At 37.3% G+C, this 19170-nt stretch overlaps 1 protein-coding gene across 4 annotated transcripts in view; it reads left to right on the top strand.

Moving 5' to 3' along the window:
- The first annotated feature begins 259 nt into the window (after window positions 1-259).
- The window catches only part of Mbnl1 (muscleblind like splicing regulator 1), a 168983-nt gene continuing 150072 nt past the window's right edge, over window positions 260-19170 (top strand). For 2 of the 4 annotated variants that reach the window (XM_052180447.1, XM_052180427.1), the window contains exon 1: window positions 262-373. The gene's annotated coding sequence lies outside the window, so the exon portion shown is untranslated. Of the gene's footprint in view, window positions 374-19170 lie in introns of all 4 variants that reach the window. The other 2 variants (XM_052180446.1, XM_052180426.1) reach the window with 2 other exon arrangements.

Genomic DNA, 19170 nt, shown 5'->3' with positions numbered 1-19170 from the left:
TTTAGGCACAGGAACTATTTCCTTAGACAAGTGAGCACTGCTTGGTGGAGTTTACATGTCAATAACCGGTTTTCTCAAACTGTAAGCAAATATGTGCATGCATTCATTATATATGAAGAGATGCACAAATTATAGCTCTGTCTCCATGATTAGGAGGGTCTCATGAATCATTTGTCTTCTTTGGAGGATTTATAGAGCATAATGACTGGTATTTTGTAACTTCCTCTTTTCAAGCACTCTCCTTTTGCAGAGCAAAGCCTTTATGCTTTTGCCACTTGTGAAGAGAGTCTAGCAGGAGACAGAACTGTCTGCGGTGCTGGTTGCTCATCAGCAGTGGAGTAGATGGACAGGCAACTGTAAACGGGGCCCAGAGGTAAGGACAACGTGCCTTTTGTTACTTTTCAGTTTATTATTGTATTCCTACTGCTATGTCAATGATATAATGCAATGGATGCTGTCCAGATTACAAACTAAGCTGTATAAGCCTCTCATGTAAATAGTAAACTTTTTTAAAGAACAAAAGTTTAACCAATTTGCCAAGCTTTAACCTCACATTTAAGCATTTAATAAGCTGCAAAATAAAATAAGTTCTTTTTTATCTGAAAGTAATTTTAGCTTCAAAATAAAGTTCTGTCTTCCTTATTTATGGGTAACCCTCCACACAGCTAACTCTAGTACAAACATTTGCATTATTAATAAATTTGAATGTTCATTTTTCTCCCACAAGTTGATTTCTGACATTCATAAGTCCTCTCATGTCTCTCAGTCTTTTTACGCTTTATTTATTGAACATTTTCCTTAAAAATTCTATTTTTTTACATACCATAAAATGATGTTTAACATGTATCATTTGGTATTATTGTTTCATTTTATTACATTATGATACTTTAATTTTTAAAAGTGATTTGAAATGTAAATCAAGTGCATGATCTTAAAATCTAAATAAGACAGTCTAACTTTCCTTGTAAGAGCAGAATGCATTTATAAAACTTAATAGAGTAAAAAAGAAAATGAAGTTAATTCATATTAGTAATTACGAATCAGAATACTCTGGTTTCATGAGTCAAATTCTAAAATGGTGTAAGTCATAAAAAAACCAGTCTTCTGATTTGTACAAGTCTGAGAAGCTGCCTGTCCACATTAACTATATTTAACTGCATATTCAAATATAGAAACTTAACAGTCTTTCTTATAGCAGCCTTTGGTTTCTCTAAGTTTTCTAAAATTACAACACCACATTGAAGTTAACGAACACAATTTTAGAAAGAACAATGGCACTCAAAACACTGTTTAGTTACACACGTGGAATTTGTATAGTTCGCCAGTGAAAACTTACAAAATTTAAACAATTTATGGAATGACACATATCATACATTCACTGTTTGAGATTTACTAAGAGAAACATCTAGACTTGCATATATGAGAGCACCTTTAATTTTATTTTTAAAAGAGACAGTCATGGCCTCTAGTAAAGGGATTTGACAATATCTCATTTCTTACTGGATCTGTTTTCATGGTGCTAATAAGCAGTGGTATCTTGCTAGTGCTCTTGCCCTTTCTGGAACCTATGTACTGTTTAAAACCATTTCCACAAACTGATCCCTAACCAGAGTCATTGTCCTCTCATAATGGTTCAGGAAAACAAATATTTAATGTTTTAAATTCAGGAAAGTAGTTGGTAATGAGAGTTGAACCTTCTAACTAGAATGAAACTAGTTGGTAGCTTAGAGTCCTATAACATGGGGTCTCTTCGTCTTTAAGTATTGCACACTAACTCAACAATACTTCTGTCTGGATTTGGCTATGTTAATTCCACAATTGTATTTTAAAGCCTATCAATATCCACATTTTCAAATATCTATACTTTTAATCATGAGGCATTTTGGTATCATTAACTACTGATTATTGTGAGTGTGCTATGTATTTTGTGACATCACAATTCATTTTGGACGAGAATCGTAAGAAAATTATTTAGTTGATCACCTGCCACTCAGGGCCGGAAAGAACAAGCTGTCTTCTTGGCAGGGCAGATCTGTTGTCGATGTGAATTATTATGTCTGATTTAGCAGCCTGCTTCTAGATTGTGGAAAATACATTTAGAATTTCTTCTTTGAAATCAGTCTATTTATGGGCAGGATATGTGAGTGCTTGACCAGTTGTGACCAGGAGACATGTGAATGTTCAAGGGACCTTTGCTCAATATTAGAGTTGTATTTCTTCAGAAATTCAATTAAGCAGAGCACTTAGAGTCTGTGCATGAACCAGAAACATTTAAAGCGGAGTTAGGAACAATTTTATATGCTATATATTTCTGGGAAACAAATTTTGAATTTTGGGACATATGTAGATTTATGTTTCACTGGATTACATTTTTGACACAATTGTAAAAATGATTGTTGAAAGTGCACATCTGCTTTATAACAAATCTTAACAAGCCCTGTTTGTTAAGAACACATGCGAGATATGTCAAGGATATGATGGAAACCAAAGCCTGGAGGAGATACTGATTAAGCTCAGAGCAAGTAGGTGCCTCGTTCACACTCTGGCCACCGACAGATGGTCCGCTATGAGAGAGAGTGACCTGCTTGTCATGAGTGATATCCCACCCGACCCAGTAGCCAAGTGCACTTTAAAAAATGATTTTACTCGAAAACACTAATTATATATGCACACTCACACACACACACACACACACATGAATGAATAATTATATCCAGAACATTGTCTTTTGTTCTTTCTTCCTTTCTTTTCTGTTCTCTTTTCCCTTTCCTTTCCTTCCCTTCCCTTTCCTTTCCTTTCCTTCCCTTCCCTTCCCTTCCCTTTTCTTTCTTTCTTTCTTTCTTTCTTTCTTTCTTTCTTTCTTTCTTTCTTTCTTTCTTTCTTTCTTTCTTTCTTTCTTTCTCTTTTCCTTACTTATTTCTTTTCTCTTTCTTATTTTGTTTTTCCTTCATTCAACCACTATTCCATTTTCAAGAAGAAGAAATTTAGTTGTCTGGTAGAATATGGAATGTATGCAAGCTAAAAGTAATGAAAATCTTCTGCCTTTAGAATAGTATGGATCTTTTAGCTTTTCAAAGCCAAATGTATGTCCTATACCTTGGATATCTCATGTTTTATTAGTGTAAATTAAAAGTAAGTCTGAAATGTAGCATATTTAAATTTAATATATTGTCCTGAACTAATGGGAAAAAATTATTTGTACAAAAATGCAGAGTGCAAGTAGATACAAAGAAAGAATGAGAATATCAATTTATGAAATTATTTTATAAAATAAATTATTTTATAATAATTTTATATAGGAAAGCCTATTCTATTACTGAATGTATCTATCTTTTCAATGTTAATGACATACAGTTCCAATTTATATATCTGAGCTATAGGGAAACAGTTACAAGTATTATTTCCTGGCTTTCACATCTTTAAAATGTAAATTTTCTTCTGGGAATGAATGTTACATTTTCTTCACTAGGCTGACATTGATACTGTTTAGTTTTTAATTATTTTGTTATTGATTTTGTTTGTATGTTTGTGTTATTACTTTGTATGAGCTAAACCCTGGTCCTTAGATTTGATGTTGTCTGTATTCCTTTCAGTTTTCTTTCTATCACTGTAAACACGAACCAAAAATGATTTTACTTTTTTATTTTATTTATTTTTACTTTTAATATTTTTGCAACAAATACTTTTCATTTTTAAATACAAATTTAAGGGGAAATGACATTATAATTAATACTTAATTTCAGAACTGAAAAGCAGGTGAGAGTGAAGTTGGCTTATTGGTGTGGGTACCTGGACTGGCAAGACTTTCTTCCCTTGCAGACATTTTGCTTACAGATTGTTCATTGGGAGTCTTCACTTGTGCTTCATTCTGTTGATAGCACATTGTCAAAATTGCTTTTCACCCTGGAAACAAGTGCTGTCATAGGGTCCACAAAAACATCGTTACAGCTTGATCTGATTCTGAATAAATAATATAAAAATTCATCAGCACACCTTATTCATTCAATTTGCCTTTACACAAGAAAATAATTTTAAGCAAGTTATTCATACTTTCATTTCATGGCAGAAAGATCTGAATGAGAAAAGCAACCAAAGCACTCTCCGTTTTTCAAATACTCACCTGCAACTTTTACTAATTTTCAAAGTTATAATTTGAGTAGAGTGATTCACACCTGCAATCCTAGCACAAAGGAGGCTGAAACAAAAGAATTATTATGATTTTGTTGTGTTTTGTTTTGATGCTGGCCAGGATATGTCATGAGTTCAGAGCCATATTTGTATACAAAGAGAGACCTTTCCTTTAAAAAGGATATATATATAAATATAAATATATATTTGCACCAAAGTGTCATGAAACTCTTTAAAAGGTATCTGTATGTTACTCAGCCTCATAGTCAATCCCCCATCTTTCTTTCTCTCTGTACACTTTCATTTTGCTTTGACTTTTTGAGCACAAGGTCCTTTTCTTCCACGTGTAATCGTAAGTACACCCACAGATAGATATTATGATCTACTCCATAAGTCTTTACTGACAGTCCGTTTTTATGGAATCTCTGTTCCTATTTCAGTTTTGTTGCTTAGTAATATCATTTTAATGTTATCCCTCCAGTAACCAATTCAATCTAGAGTTGATAGTCACTTTTAGTTGATACTTCTCTTTTTTTGTTTTTAATTGGCAAATAAAAGCACATATATTTATTGGGCACAACATATTGTTTTGAATTGTGTGTATACTTGTAATGGGTGATTCCAGATAATTAGCATATGTATTTCTCCACATATTTACTTTATTTTACTGTTAAAGCATTCAAGTCCTATTTTGTTGGCAGTTTTCACAGATACTACACATTGCAACTGATGGTCATGGCACTGAGTGCTTTGCCTTCTCACTCTGTTTAGTTTGGAATATTTTCATACCTTTATCCTTGTTAAAGCTGAAGGATTTACAGCATATGATCTTTTCACCAACACTTTCTCTTCACCTTTTAAATTTTTTTAAAACATAAATATATAGTCAACTGATGTAAAAAATTTGCATGTAGTATGTTGGTACATGAATAAATTATATAATGTTCAAGTCAGGGTAAACATATATATTTCAAATACTTATTATTTCCTTATGAGGAATGTATCTCTTCAGATAGCATTTTAAAAAATGAACTGTTACCCATAACATGCTTAATTTTGCTAGCATGTTTCTTTTGGGTGAGTTTTTTGGGTTTTTTGTTGTTGTTGCTGTTGTTTGTTTTTCTTTTGTTTTGTTTTGGCTCACCTCCTGTTTGGGATAGTCAGACATTTTTTGGCTTGCCATCTATTTGGGGTGGTCATACATTTTTTGGCTTTCCTCCTGTTTAGGGTGGTCCGACATTTTCTGCGGCAGTCTTGTAAAAGTGTTGCTTCCTCTCGTGCTACCCTGTTGAAAGGCTCTTACACTCACCTGTCTTGCACTAACAATCTCAGCTTTATTGCCTTTTTGAGATGTTATCTGCAATTTCCCATTACATAGTGATAACTTCCCAACAAAAAATTTTGTTTTGAATGTAATACTGATATTCTTGTCTAGTGTAATCTTTATTGTGAAGTTTAACAAGTGTTTATCTTGTCAAAATAGCATCCTTCAACTGTGATACTTTCTTTGTGTACACATGTTGTCTCCAAGCTAGTACAGGCCAAAGAGTATTTTCTTCATACTGGTTTATTTATATCTCTACCTATGTTCCTGGGCTCAGGGAACTTCTAGGGTTTTTTTTTTTTCCTGACTTGTAATTGCTTGTCACCATGATTTTTTGTTGTCAAATTGTACACATTTGACCATCAGAGTCTCATTTATTCTGTTTTTACTGTCCTTATGGTATTCACCAATCATATTAGTTATGTTTTTCTTATTATTTTTGTGTGAAAAGATATACTAACCTGTCACAGCATCCATTTAGTTGTATCTCAAGAATCCTTTGCCATGTCTTTAGTTGGCAGAGCTAAAAATATGGTCCCTGCCACTCATATATTTTGTTTCATGACCTTTTCACCAGAACACAAACATTGTTTATGCCCAGGCACAAATACAAGCATGTAAGTATAAATGCTTATATCAACATTCATATGCGAAAACAGCTATATCCATGCATATGTTTCTATACTGTCTGGGTATTCTGAACTCATTCTGATTATCTTTAGGTAAAATCATCTTCACAGGCATTTTTCTTACTCTCCCCTTTTGACATTTGATTCTTCTCCCATGATGAGTTCCCAATAGCCTGACTACTTTGACATGTTTGTATACTGACTCAGATCCATACAATACAGCAAAAATAACATCAGAATTTCTCCTGAGGAGAGAGCCCAGGGATTCTGTGCAATTGTTTGTCATCCTCCCAAATATCACCAAATAATTGTTTACAAATTACTTGGCTCATTGTTTCCTTCCTACCTTCTGTTTCCTTCCCAAACAGCAAATTAATTAAGTTTGCTTCAGATCCATTCTAGGTTTAAAAATTTTAACAATTATATTCTTCTTGTTTTAATTTTATTTTTGGCTTCATTAATTTGTTTTAAATGTTTTCTTTGTTTTCAAACTGTACAGAAAGACTCACCACAGCCAGTTCTATTAATAACTCAATACACCCTGACTTAAATATTGTAGATATAATTCAGAGACACCTGCTTGAGCTATATGTTGAACTTTGTAATGCATTTCATGTTAAATAAATTTACATATTATCTTAGCTAAAATTATTATTTTGATGTTATGAAGAATGAAAACTCTAGAATGTAGATTATTTGTAGCTATACTTTATAGATTCATCATTCCACAGCTTTTATTTAGTTGAATGTGAACATGGAATCATATTTACAGAAAAACTATTCTATAAGGAAGAAAAATAGAAACAATGAATCTGTCTGTCCAATAAGCAGTGAAATATCTGTCATTATATATGTAATACTAGAACATACGTTTACTAAGTCTTCCCTGTTGTCTACTGATGAATTTGCAACTACAAACATATCCTAATGGCTGTATTAGGAAGACAAAATCCATTTTCAATTTCTGTCCATTCACTTACTGACTGCAGTCTTATTGTGTAAGTGACTTGCTTCTTCAAATACCTTGTTCCGATCTGATCTTCCCAAGCTTAGGTTTTGTTTTTTGTTGTTTGTTTGTTTGTTGCATTTTTGCACATGTTCATTTCTGTTTCTTTAATTTTATATTAATTTGAAAAAACAGAAAAACTATACTTCCTGAACTGTCTACCAATGTCTGGATTCATGAGTCAGAACAACTATTAACTGGTGTAGTCAGATGTTAATAGAAGTCAAAATTCCAACCTCCAGTTTGAACCTTTCCCACACCCCTCTCTGCCCCATCCACTATAATAATCCCTAATCAGCACCCATCAGCCGATGGGTGTCCTTATCCTCTGCTATTTTCCACCTGTTAGCAAGATTATGAACTAGGTCCATCCAAAGCAAATCTGGAAGAGTTCTCCTTCCACACCCCGTGGAAAGTATACCACACTGTGGTCTTTACTCTTGTAGCCTTCTAAGAAACTCTTTTCATTCCTGTGTGCCTGCCAGCATGGCCTGATCATTTACAGATTAAACCATATTACTCTCTGCTCAGACATTCTCCAAATGTTTCCTGTTTTAATTAGGAAGAGATCCAAAATCCTAGATATGGCTGTACCTTCATATCTACAGACAAGTCCTTTCTCAAACTTACTCTCCTTAACTCCTGGCCCCAGTTTTCATTTTTTTAACCACAGCATGTTCCAAGCTCATTACTAACCCAGGTTTTCTCTTTCTTTTCCCCTCATACTCATTTCTCTTTCTCTAGCATGCTCTTCCCATTCCCTGTGACACAATAGTTTATTCATTCCTGCTCAACATACCCCTGGGCACAGTCTCTACTCATCAGTATCTACATACTTAATTGCAGTGGCCTGCCCAGGAGCTCTCTACCATTTTTTTTTTCTATTTTCTTTTTTGTTGTTGTTGTTTTCTTGAGACTGGGCATACAACTGATGCCATCTCCTACCTCAGGTTCCAACTGCTGGAAATACAGTTGCAGTGTGTGCCTGCCACTGCAGTCATCCTTCCTCCCTCCATTTCCCTCCCTCCTCCCTTCTTCCCTACATCCCTCCCTCTGTCTCTCCCTCACTTCTCTGCTTCCTTCGTCTTTACTGTTCTTAATAGCCCATATTATTTTTAATTTTTGGTTTTGATTTTCTTTTCAGACAGCGTCTCGTTGTGTAAGACTGTAAGACTGTAAGACAGCAACTCTCTATGTAGACAAGGCTGTGTTCGAATTCAGAGATCCACTTGCCTCGGCTTCTTGAGTGCTGAGATTAAAGAATGGACCACCATGGCTGATTTTCATCTATTTTTAAAATTCTGCTCTTTCCTGTATGTTCTTCTTAACAGACTGCAAGCCCCTTAGTTGTTTATGCTGTGCCCCTTGTTTTTAGTGCATTGAATAGTATATGATTCATCTTCAATAAGTAAATGATAGCCAAATCTGCATTTCACCAATTCTGAACTGCTTATATAAATCAAAGATACAAAATTTAAAAGCTGGGTCTCATGGCTGCCTGCGAAAGGCCCTGGTTATGGCTGAACTCCATGCAGTTGTCAGGTGGAGAAACTGTTCTTGTTCAGTCAAAGGAACTGAAACCAAACTGTGGTCCCAGGAGACAGTAAATAGACCAAGATGTTCTTTTTTTTCTCCCCTCCCTCTCTCTGTCATCCTGTGTTGGCTTTTTTCCACTGAGCTAAAAACAGACAAGTTCATCAGTGTCTGCCACTGGCATTTCAGAATCATGGAGGGGTTGGGTATTACTTTGAGTTGCTTTTCCCACTGTTTTCAAATCATTCCTCCATTCTGCCACCAAGAAATTCTCATGACACTCTTTGACAGTTAGAGGTCATGGCTGTCCTTAAGTCTGTCTCTGTCAGAACACTCTTCTGAGTAAGCAGGCTGTTTTGTAATACTTCCTGGATCTAGTTTTGATCTTGAGCTTGGTTACAGAGCTACTCTAGGGAAACTAACTTGAATTCAGAATATAAAATAGAAAGACATAAATAAACACATGCCTTGGCTCTTAAGATTACCAGACCCAAAATGCTGATGAGAGGATGGCCATGATGAAGTACTGCACATCTTTTTGTGACATTATTTTTCAGGTGCTTTAATAGCCTTGACAGGTCTGTAATGTCAGAGCTACTCACATTTTTCATAAATAAGAAACACATAAAAATTCAGAGAGTGGCTAGGTGGATAAAGTCACCAAACATGATCCTGGTGTGTTTATCTGTAAGCTGGATCTACCTGTACTACTTAATGTCTGAGAAGGAAAGCAAGCCAACTTATGGTTTGGATGCCGGCAAGGAGGCTCACATTGATGGTGCAGCTCTGACTTTAAATAGGTGAGCACTGTGCACAGACTGCAGTAATGACAGGCTGAAGGCTCTCTGGACAATGACACTCTATATAATTATATTATAATCATAAGGACAACTCCTGGCATCATTTAATAAGATGCAGAAAAGTTTGCATCTAGATAAAGTGATCACTTAAGACAAGACCAGGAAATTTCAGAGACTATTCAAAGAAGTGAGAAGCAACGCCAGAATCCCATGACTTCGATATGGAGCCATCTGGAGTCATTTTCACACACTGCATTCCTACCCAGAGAGTTGGGATGTGACACTGGCTGCTTTACGTGAAGACTTTAAATCTAGTGAGAAACTTCAGTTTTCATTTTGAAGTGTCTCCATGTGCTTGTATACTAAATTAGCCTGTGGCTTGGTCATGGAGAGGCAGTGATAACTTAGACAAAGTTTTCACCCTTGAGGTGCCCGCAGTCTAAATGGGAGAAGGACTGGACAAAACAGTAAGTAAAGCCATTTCCAGAAGGTCCTTATGATGGTGACTATGCCCAGTCCCTTCGGCAGTTATATAACAGAGACAAAGAATAAGGGCTTTTTTTCTCTTGTGGTGTTTCTCAAGATTGCTTCTTTAAAGGGATAATATTTAAGGCAATAACAAGGTAAAAGAAGTGTCATTGGAGGCTCAGGGCAGGACTGAACTGAATTTGACATATCAGAATGTGGAATGTAGTTTATGTCTCAATGTGTCACGGGAAAGAAGGGTCTTGAACTGATATTCAGAAATGGTCGGGTCATGTAGAATGGAGGTCAAGAGACAAAGTTGTTCACTGAGAACAAACAGAGGCAATGATATGCACATGTATCTATTGGGGCCAGAAATGAATAGAGAACCATTATCTACGATTAACACAGGGCAGAGAACACTGCTGTGTGAAAAGCAGAGGCAATTACTACCCAGGTCAGAAGTTTCCTTGGAGATAAATTATTATATTAGATGAATTGCAGATAAGACAGGCTTACCTTCAGAGGTTAACCACACATTTTTGCCCTTTCATTTCTGTAATAGGTCAAGTTTGATAAAGAGTATAAAGGGTTCAGAAATTATTTAAATTTGTTAGATTAAGATCTTTGAGAAGAAATTGTTACAGGATAATTGAGTATTGCCCTAGCCCTTTGAACATATGTATACCAGTATCCAGTGACAGCTATCAAGAACTTAAATTTCTATATGCAAATGAAGTAGAAAAGGCTATTTCCCAGCCCCCCAGAGACAACTTCTCTGAGGTGCTCTCATTTGTTTCTTCCAAAGCATCAGTGACTATTGAACCCTAGGAATACCAGCATGCTTCCCCCCACCCCATAAGTAGAGATTTAAAAATTTCTCTGGTAGTTAAAATTACCCCCAAGAGATGTAAACAATCTAAATCCATCATTATTTGGACCGAACTTCTGAGGACCATGGGTTCAGAGATGTGAACTGCTGAAGAACTATTGAATACATTATTGAAAACTGCTTTCAGTTGGTTTAGCAGCCCCAATGCCAGTCAGCAGTGGAGCACAGAACAGATGCTCAGGCTGGGGAGGTCCTTGGTGGTTAAAGTTCTTGCTGTGCAGGCTGGATCTGAGCTGGAGCCCCAGAGCCAGTGTAGTGGCTCACACCTCTAATCCCAGCACTGGGCTGATGGGAACAGGAGGATTGCTGGGGCCTCACTGGATAGCCAGTCTAGCCTACTGGCAAATCCCACGTCATTAGTAGATCTGGTGTAACAAACAAAATAAAACATAACAAAAAAAGTGTATGATGCCTGAAAAAGGACTCTGAAATGGATTTCTGACTTCCACAGACATGCACATGAAATTATGTCTACATATCCACACATGTATCTACATGACAAGAGCATGTGCACATAGAAACACACACACACACACACACACACACACACACAACACTGTCTTCCTCTAATACTCTGAAAGTTAATGGCATGAAATATGAATGTTTTTTTTTTCCTGGCTTAAGTCAAAATCTGGCAATAAAATTTTACTATCTGGTCTTGGACAAAAGTATGTACTAGAAGAATGACTATGGTTGAACTAGGGAGTCACACTCTTTGCTTACTTTAGGCAGACAGACTAGAACAACTTAGGACTATAAACTCAGCTTCAAACACTTCTGTGTCCCCACTAAATAAACTTTTGTAGTTCTGGATCTACGGAGACACGAAGGGCTTAGTACTAGCTAAAGGGTCAATGCATTTCATCCTACTACAACTCACTGGGTCTGATCATTCACCATATTATGACATTTTTGCCTAATGTAAAATGCTATGCGATCTCAAGTGCAGGTACTTGGGAGAATAAACTCATCAAGAGAACATGATGATACTTAGGCTAGTTCCTGGCTAGGGCAGAATAATCCAGAAGCATGGGAGTTTGAGAACATTGGATGTTCGGCAGTCAGAGAGCTGTGTACTTTCTTCATTCATGTATCTGTTGACAGATGCTCAGGTTGATTCCCTAACAACTATTTTAATTGTGCAACATGAGCATAACAGTGTTACATTTCTTCAAAATACTGATTCGTTTTATTTGCATGTGTAGGAAATAGTGAGGCTGCTGGATCATACATAAACTTCATTTTCATTTTTGTATATATGCCAAGTCACACTCTTACCAGCAGTGAAAAGGATTCCTTTATCTTCACAACCTTAACAAAAATGTTTATGTTTTGTCTTTTTGGTAATAGCCATTCTAACCAGAGTAAGGTGGTCCTTTCTTTGTAAGAGAATTGATATTAGATGTACCCATCACATACAAAGACGTACTAACTATGGGAAGCCAAATATCTGTCAGTAAACTAGTTACAATATGTAATTCAAGAAGTCATGTTGTGTGTAATAAATGCACGCAACTTTGTCAATTTGAAAATAAATCAGATGAATAAAAGAAGTAGCATACATGTGTTGAAATGAACTAGATTCTAGGAAGAGAATGTGGGAGGAGCACATGGCTGGAGGTGTAACAAGTTAGCTCAGGCTGGTTAGTGTCTTCCAGGAGTCCCTGCAAAGGACACCTTCCTCCAAGCTGAGAGGCCTACTTTTGTCACCTACCTTGCTTAGCTTTTCTTCTCCTCTTCATTCGTAACTCACCATGTAATACAAGAATACCTTTCATAGGTAACTTCTTTCTGGTGTGAGTGTATCATTCCTGTGGCACAAGCCCTTGGTATAAACAGGTAACAATAGTAACCACAATATACCAAAGGTCCGATCACAAAATCATTTCCGGTCATAGTTTCATGGAGCAGAGGTGTACAACCTTCACTCGAAACTGCAGTTTAAAGGATTATTTGGATCCCATGCCTCTTTATTGTGCAGAAACCAATACCCTTGGAGGACCAGTACTTCCTTAAATAACAAATCACTCTTTCTTGATCTGATTCTTTCAAAATTATTGCTGCATACACAGGCAGGTCAAGGTCCACCAGGTTGGAGGAGGGGTATCATTATGCCCTGGTGCCAGAGGAAGCCAAAGACTAAGTCAGCAGGCCAGGAGGCAGCCAAAAACAAGTCCCAGCCAATAAGACTCCTACCAGTGGGAAGTGGCTCAGGTGCTATATTCAACATGTGTACACCTGTTGCTACAAGCTCCAACAAAGAGTTTTCTGCCTGAGTCACCAGTTTATTTAGCAGTAAACACAATGATGCCTTTGGCTACTACGTTCTCAGGGAGGACAATTCTGGTTATGTCACAAATATATTTGTGGTTCTTTTTCATAATACATTAGGCTATTACCCATGTATAAGTAGGATGCCAGGCTCAAGGGCCATTTATTTAAACATGCTCAAGACTAACCTAGCAAAACGAATCTTCCATTACCTTCATGAAAGAACTTGGTATTCTGAACCAAGGTATACCTGAAATTACTTTCAGTTTCTAGCACACAGATTTACCGGAACTTTGCAAGGATCAACAGACTACAATAGATCTCCCAAAGGGGGAAAGGTGTCCTGACTGAATTTCTAGTTTAAATTATCTTTAGAGAGCTACAGTCCATGAAGAGAGATGAGCAGTGGGTTCAGCCTCTTTCATATAGTTAGCTTTTACTTTTTTTTTTAATTGTAAAGAATGAATGACATGCAGGGAAGTGTTTTTTTTTTTTTTTTTTTTTTTTTTTTTTTTTTTGTGGACCGTGGGCGTTTGAAGCTGTGGAAGGAAGTTACACTCTACATGGGAGTAAGCTTGTGGGTGGCAGTTATAGACTAGCTGAGAATAATCATGCATAAATATCTGTACAGTGCTGCCTTGAAAAAATTCAATACACTTCTATTATAGGCACTTGATATATTATTTGAAATAAGCACATATTAGCTTATATCCAGGAACAGATAAATGGTAACTACATCAAAGACAAACAGTTTTTTAAAAGCACTTTTATCTATGACAAAACAGAAGATAATACAAGTGGATTTTCAGGGGTTTTTTTTGTTTTTCAAACATTTCAAAAGCTTACATGTTACATGCCTTGAAAATATTAAAGAGAGCAATATTTGTCTGTTAATATCACTGCTATAGAAGATTCACTCTACAAAATGAATGAAAGCAACATCAAAAACCACAGCAAGGACCAGGGCGCTGTAGTAATAACAATCAGGCACAGATTTCTGATAACCTTGCCCTGAAGGACTCCCTCCCACTTAGGAAAAACAAAGTCACTATTTCATGCTGCTAGTGAAAAAAAAGGGGATTTGATGATCCATAGCTATAAGTCTGAACATTTGAATATGATGGCAAAAAAGAATGATGATGATGATGATGACGACGACGACAATAGCAATAATAATAATAGTAATAATAATAATAATAAGGGGCAGGAGTAGTGGCTTAGTGATTGAATACTTACTGCTCTTGCTTAAAGAACCCAAGTTTGGTTCCAAGTGTTCACACAGCAGCTCACAAATACCTGTAACTCCAGTTCAAGGAACCTCTTTGGAGAGTTCCTGCACATGCATGAGTACACACATATTTACTGAGGTACACATACACTCACACACACACACACACACACACACACATACACACACACAATGTTGAATGCATTCCTTCACAGAGATAAATATCTGATCAGACTCATTAGTTTTACACATTTCTTTCCCATACTGACACAGGTAACTGATCATAACTTATGACTTCAAACCCATTGCCATAGCTAGAGGGCACCTTTCAAGTTGCGTAGTGTCTACTCTTGTTCACCCTAGGGGAAGCTGGGAATATGCCAGCCATTCCACAACCTCTTGGAGCCCAGATAGGAAAACTGATTACCATAATGTTTAGCATGAAAGTACAACGTTATTGTCCTGGAAGCTAAGAACTGAAAGATTTGAACAGGGAAAAGAACGCTGCTCCTTATCTAAGCAAGTGTGGTACTGGGAAGCTGGAGGATTAGCCGATTGCAGCTCTGCACTGCTGATGTCATTTGTGGATGCATGGGTGTTCGGGCCCATCTAATGACAGCTGGTGGTCCATCTGGATGGAGGGTAAACTCACAGTTATACTGTACATTAAGACTTGAAACAGAAACCTCAACTGAAAAGTTAGTGAGGGACTTCTTGTTAATTTATGTGTATGATTTGCATGTGGAAGTGTGTTAAATGGATTTATAAAATGTAGCAGAACATACAAAATTGGATTAGGATACTTGGTATTTGAGTCCACACAAGGGAAGTGTCAGAGCACACTTATTTTTCTCTGATCCTCTGATGTCACTCTTCAAGGATTTTTGTGATATGTTTCTGTAGCAGAGATAAGCCATTGAATTCAAAGCAGCAGCAACCCAGGCACTTAAAACCCTGTGGTATTGTCTTCTGTGTGATCTCAGTGGTTTGTCTACTTTATTTTAACACTTGCTGACCGCTGACCCCTCGTGCACACCCAAGGGAGTAAACCTGCTTTGGATACCTGAGAGACACTGCTGCCAAGCAGGTGTGTGACTAAATGCATTCTTCCTTCCCTAATGCTGCTCTCCATAGCTATGCTAACTCCCCAATTTCTAGAAGGATTTGAACACTGTTTCCTCATACATAACTTTTTTTGCTACTGTTTCTATTTAGCCAACTAAATTTTACCCATTCCAAGCAGAAACTGAACGAGAACTAATGGATTGCTTCTGATCCCAAGTGACGTCCATTTCTGAATACTAGCTCAGCAGTAGTAAGCTGCACACTGGAACCATCTAGAGGGCTTTATGATAACTATATGCTGGGCCCACTCCCAGAAATTGATTCTGTTGGTCTAGGCTTTTGTCTATTGTTCCAAAAATGTTGACAGCTACTGGCCTAATTTCAGTCCCCTAATTTCTAAGAGCACCCTGTGTACCTCTGTGAGGTTAAAAGTCAGGTCAGAGTGTCTAAGGACACAGCAGCTTCTATCCTTCCTTTATTTCAGGAGGGAAATAGAAAGGACAGGGAGTGTGCTGTGGAATTTGCAGAGGAGAGGAGGTGGTATCCTTCCCCAGGGTGCTCAGAGCTATTCCAATTAGCAGTTCGTTAGGGTTAACAAGCTGTCCTTTGTGGAGGCAAAAGCTCTCTCTTCTTGCTTAGGTGCAAATGACTTTAATGAGATAATCTCCTTTCACCTAGTGAAGATTTGTTACTAGAGGTTTAAGAAAGCTAGGAGGGAAAGATGCAAGGCCCCATGAGACCCACTGAGGCAATGCTAGCAGCCCAGCCTCTGAGAAACAAGCATGACAAATAGGTTTTCATAGGACAATATGATTTCTCTGACAACCGAACTTGAACTTTCCCTTTCTATGGCTGGGTGCTGAGTGCTAGGTGTTTGCATCTCATCAAATCACTTGTCCCCCTCCATTTTATCTTAGACACATTAGTTGAGAAATCCATTGTATGTTATTATTACTTAATGATCTTAGGAATTCCCTGCAGTCTTCGGCAGGACAGAAGGCTTGCCCTCATATGAGCGCTGCAGTGTCGGTTGGTCAGAGGATCCAACTCTCCAGCCTGGTCATATATGAAAGCTGAGGATTACAGTGATCAGCACAGGGGATGCTGTTTGTTTCCTACAGTTGTTTTACAAACTAAAGCTGGGCTGTGGAGATGACTCAGTACTCAAAGCACTTGCCTCTGTGCTGGTTAGTGTGAACTGTCAGCTTGACATAATCTAAAATCACCAGAGAGACTTAGTGAGGAATAGTCTGGATCAGGTGGTCAGGGGGTATGTCCATGGGGGGGGGTTGTCTTTATTGTTAATTGATATGGTAACAAATTAGCCCACTATGGCCCACACTGCACTGTAGTCAAAGACCCAGGCCTTCTAAGCGAGGAGAGAGCAAGCTGAGAGCTGACAAGGATGTGTTCATTCTTTCTGCTTCTGACTGTGGATTGGATGCTCCAAGCTATTCCCCCTACTCATTATTTCATATTTCCTTCTGTATGATTTATTTACTAAACATCCCCTGCAATACTGGACTATAAGAATTACAAGCTGAATCAACCCTATCTTCCTCTATGCTGCTCTTTATCAGGTTACATCACAACAAAAGAAAGGAAACCAGCATACCTTGTAAGCAGCAGGCACGCGGACTGGAGTTCAGAGCCTGAGAGCCCATGTAATGCACAGTGGGCCTAGCAACCTGTCTGTAAATCTAGTATTGAGACGCCAGGGATTCAGGATCTCTAGATCAAGATGGTTGGCTAGATTAGTGATCTCTGGGTTCAACTGAGAGGCTCAGACTCAACAAACAACAGTTGGAAAGTGGGTGAAGAAGACTCCCTATGTCAGCTTGTGGTCTCCGTGCATACCACATATCTGGAAATGTCTCTTGTAACTCTGAATTTTTCTTTGTTGTGTTGGTCCCAAGTAAGAGATTGGCTACACACAGCAATGGCCTCAGAGCCAAGAGGTGACTATTGCATGTATATTTTTCAATTCTTGGTAATAAACTCACAACACCTGCACTACTCTATTGCTAAAGGTATTCAACCAAATCCCTTTCTGTTTCTGCACTACCTGATACTTGCTTGCTTCTACTTGGCTTTCCTGACAGTACTGCTAATTCTCAGCAGTGGCCCACTTCTGGCCTTCCGTTCTGAGACTAGACCATATCAGATGACAGTGGAGAACAACCTGGTCATCTTTATGAGAAGCAAACTTGGACTGTATGCCTCTGCCCCAGCCCACCTCTGATATAGCCAGCGCACACACATGCTTCCTGCTGAGCCAACATGTTGTGGTTACAGCTTTGAGCTTTGAGAGTGATTCGTTTAAGATTCTTGTTTCTTCTTGCTTGATGAAAACTACTTGAGGTTAGGCATCCCATTCTGTTGCCTTGCCCTCAGATTGCCAGCCCTACTGTGAGCTTGAGCCTGTTCTTTCTCTCAGCAATCCTTGTTTTACTCAGGACATGACTGGCCCAGTCTGGGTTTATCCCATGGAACACACACTTCCCAACTCAATCTGCTTGGCTTTATTTAAAAGTCCTCATCTCTGTCTGTAAGTATCCCTGTGCTTTTCTTTTTATATATTATTTATTTGTCTTCCCCTGACCTGATGCGGAGAATACAATCCTTTGAGGAAAGTGATTGTTCTGTGCTCACTTCCAAACACAGAACCTAGAATTAGTAACTGGTTAAGGTGATGCTCATTAAACACTTGGGCAATGAATGGAGGCATTGTGTGTGTGTGTGTGTGTGTGTGTGTGTGTGTAAGTGCTTTCTGTATGGAAAGAAGAGAAAATGAGAAAAAAACAAAGAATGAAAGAGAGGAAAGAAGGTAGAATAGAGAAGTAACAGCATTCTTAGAAACCTAAAGCAGTTGATGCACACATTAAACAGAGGAAACTGGCCTATGATAGGATTTCATATTGTTTCCATTGTCTTAAAGGTACAGGATAAGAAGAATTAAATCTGCTAGCCCTGGTGTGGGTTCTGCTCTGCTTCAATGGTTTTGTCTTCCTGTTAAGAGAGCAGGTCAAGGGTCCCTAACATTCCATCCCTACTACTTATTCCATGCTTTTAAAATTGTCACCTTAATGTTTCCCCAAAGAGGTAATCAGAAGACTTTACTTTTAGGTACCTTACAAAGTATATGATTAAATTAATAATACTTAAAATGTTTTAATTTTATAAGCATTGAAAATTTATTGATTTTATATGAAATTAATTTTTGTAATTTCTACAATCAATGGCGTATGTTTCATGTTGTATTATATAATATATAATGCAGTTTGTTACCTATACTAGAACAGATATTAAAAGAATTTACTTTGTGTGTAAAGCATATAATTTTCTTTGAAGATAAACAGACACATAAATAGATTCTTTTAGCTTTGTGTGGTATAAATATTCAGCTGATGAAGATGTGTGAATTCAGGCTATAGATGTTACCTTTTCCCTTGTGTTAACTATGACATAGATACAAGTGCATGGGCTTAAAATTGACTCTATTCTGGAAGCTTCTTCTCTTAGATATTTTTTACTTATGTATGATAAGAAAGCATAAGAACTGAGGCTGGGTCATGGCTTTGATACTATCATGCAATCAATTTAATCAGTATTATCATATATATTATATTGTCATTACATATTATATAACTACATTATTACAAACTGTTATTTCATCCTGGTATAATAAAAATTAATTACAGGTGTTTCAAGGGGTTTTTATATTTCTATTTTTTAAAACTATCTTTCTTAGGTTTAGATGATATATGAAAAGAAGAGTCAGAAAAGACATTATAGAAAGAGGCAGCAGGAATCTATTGAGCTGAGGATT

This window comes from Apodemus sylvaticus, chromosome 4, assembly GCF_947179515.1.
Source record: "Apodemus sylvaticus chromosome 4, mApoSyl1.1, whole genome shotgun sequence".
NCBI classification, from domain to species: Eukaryota; Metazoa; Chordata; class Mammalia; order Rodentia; family Muridae; genus Apodemus; species Apodemus sylvaticus.
Note: the sequence above shows the minus strand (reverse complement) of the source record. Positions and strands in the feature narration are given on the sequence as shown.